General features: G+C 33.6%; 1 pseudogene; it reads left to right on the forward strand.

Moving 5' to 3' along the window:
- Positions 1-1517: 1517 nt before the first annotated feature.
- On the forward strand, positions 1518-2765 carry LOC143405714 (uncharacterized; annotated as a pseudogene).
- Positions 2766-3067: the final 302 nt, after the last annotated feature.

A 3067-nucleotide genomic window follows, 5' to 3' on the forward strand; every position in this document is an offset into this window, starting at 1 on the left:
AATTTTTGAGGTCAATCTCAAGCACCACACATGAAAAATTAAAAGTTGGATGACCTAAAGATCCAGAAATGCCAGTACTAAATATGTATCCATAAACAATTAAATCAGAAAATTGAAGTGATATCTCTGCTTTTGTGATTAGTGCAAACATTGTTCTCAGTATTAAAGCTAGGGACTCAATTTTGTGCCCATCAATGATTAAATAAGTAAAAATATTGCACTTATAAACTATTTAGTTATGAAAATATTTTGTCTCATAAAGTGTTTTAAGAAATACATGCAGGACTTTGCATTAAGTGAAAAGTGGCAGGCAGAGATTAAGTTGCAGGAGCATTTTATTCACATGTGGAAGTAAGAAATTTAGTGAGTAAAATTGTGCTCACCAGGTACTATGTTTTGTGTAGGGTTGATATTATAGTCAAAGTCTCCATATTTTTATTTTATTGAGCATAAGAGGGTCAAGAGTTTTGTTTTACCAAATGGTGAGTGTATTATGTTCTTCATAAATACTAGTAGAAGAAATACAATACTTTGTATTAACAAAACTGATATTTATATTAAATAATGATTGTGTTAATCCATTCCGTTTAGTCATTTTACCTTTTAGATATAGTATAAAATTCCATGATATATTTAGTAAATAAGCAAAGTTGTATTTGTCAATGAAAGAAGTCATCAAATCACATGAATTTAAAAATATGAAAATCAAGTTATTATACTTGATTGTCATGTGTTGACTTCAGCCAAATATTATGACATAGGCTAATGCAAGGTTTTTATAGTCTTTAAAAATGTTTTTATGGAAAATTTTGTACACATATATGTGTATATTTCTTAGTAAATTTTTTGTTCATATTTCTTGTTAAGAGTCCATAGCCTCTTTACACTTGTTGACTATTTGTGGTATTATCATTCAAAATCTACTAGTTATTTTCACATCTCTATGTCATGGTAGACAAAAAACAGTTTTTGGACACTCTTTGAAAAAGACACAAATGTTTTTATGTGTTTTACATTTCTCCTATTCTACTGAGAGTGAAGGTAGCTGGTAGATATTTCCTAAATATGTAATGCTATCTTATGGAGGACAAAAGGCTGTGAATGACATAAGTAACATACTTTCCTTCTCTTTATTATAGTACTCTTCTTAATGTTTTACTACTCTTGGATACTCTGGTCTCTAATAGAATTTGGGTAATATTCTCAAGATAATTGTGTCTGTACATTTTAGTGAACTGATATATTTTTGTTATTTATGATGACTTTGAATGTACTAAACTGCTACATTCCTGATGTACTTATTTTACATTAATTTCATGTTGTGTATGCAAATTTATTTATCCCAATCTAGTAGGTATTGTTATTTTTAAATTTTTTTTATTTCAGCCATGACTCCACAAGATACCCAAGAATATTCACCAGAAAAGGGAATAAAACATATATTTCACAAAGGGATCAGTGGAAAATATAGAAGTTATAATCTTGACTATTTACAACAAATGAAAATATGGAAAACTATGAGTGAGAGTGAACAACAGAAAACATATAAATATTCAGAGCTTGTTCACCACCAGAGAATTTGTAGTGGAGAGAAGACCTACAAATATAAACAATGTAGCAAAACTTTTAGTAAAAACATAGGTCTTATTTACCACAGAAGAAACCACATTGGTGAGATGCCCTACAAATGTAAAGAATGTGGGAAAGCTTTCAGTCAAAAAGTAGGCCTTACTTGCCACAGAAGAACTCACACTGGGAAGAAGCCCTACAAATGTAAAGAATGTGGCAAAGCTTTCTGTCAAAAATCACACCTTATTGGCCACGGCAGAATGCACACTGGAGAGAAGCCCTACAAATGTAAAGAATGTGGCAAAGATTTCAGTCACAAATTATACCTTACTGGCCACAGGAGAACTCACACTGGGGAGAAGCCCTACAAATGTAAAGATTGCGGCAAAGCTTTCAGTGTAAAATCAAACCTTACTTGCCACAGCAGAACACACACTGGAGAGAAGTCCTACAAATGTAAAGATTGTGGCAAAGCTTTCAGTCAAAAAACAGACCTTATTTCCCACAGCAGAACTCACACTGGAGAGAAGCCCTACAAATGTGAAGAATGTGGCAAAGCTTTCTGTCAAAAATCACACCTTATTGGCCACAGGAGAACTCACACTGGGGAGAAGCCCTACAAATGTAAAGATTGTGGCAAAGCTTTCAGTGTAAAATCAAACCTTACTTGCCACAGCAGAACTCACACTGGAGAGAAGCCCTACAAATGTAAAGAATGTGGCAAAGCTTTCTGTCAAAAATCACACCTTATTGGCCACAGCAGAACGCACACTGGAGAGAAGCCCTACAAATGTAAAGAATGTGGCAAAGATTTCAGTCACAAATCATACCTTATTGGCCACAGGAGAACTCACACTGGGGAGAAGCCCTACAAATGTAAAGATTGTGGCAAAGCTTTCAGTGTAAAATCAAACCTTACTTGCCACAGCAGAACACACACTGGAGAGAAGCCCTATAAATGTAAAGATTGTGGCAAAGCTTTCCGTCAAAAATCACACCTTATTTGCCACAGGAGAACTCACACTGGGGAGAAGCCCTACAAATGTAAAGAATGTGGCAAAGCTTTTAGTCAAAAACGAGACCTTTTTAGGCACAGCAGAACTCACACTGGAGAGAAGCCCTACAAATGTAAAGAATGTGGTAATGTTTACAGTTGAAAATCATACCTTATTTGTCACAGCAGAACTCACACTTGAGAGAATCCTAACAAATGCAAAGTATATAACAAAGTTTTTGCTCAAATATCAACCCTTATTTGCCACAACAGAATTCACACTGGAGAATAGCCCTACAAATGTGAATAAGTGGCAAAACTTTTAATAAAAAATAAAACTTTATTCACTACAGCAGAAGACACCCTGGTGAATGTGAAATAAAAATAAAGTGATAATACTTTTAAAGAAAAACTAAACATCATTAACAGAATTTATACAGAAAAGAACCCCTACAAATAAAAACAATGTAGCAAAGCTTTTAATAAGAAATCAATTCTTTTTCA

This window comes from Callospermophilus lateralis, chromosome 8 (assembly GCF_048772815.1).
Source record: "Callospermophilus lateralis isolate mCalLat2 chromosome 8, mCalLat2.hap1, whole genome shotgun sequence".
NCBI classification, from domain to species: domain Eukaryota; kingdom Metazoa; phylum Chordata; class Mammalia; order Rodentia; family Sciuridae; genus Callospermophilus; species Callospermophilus lateralis.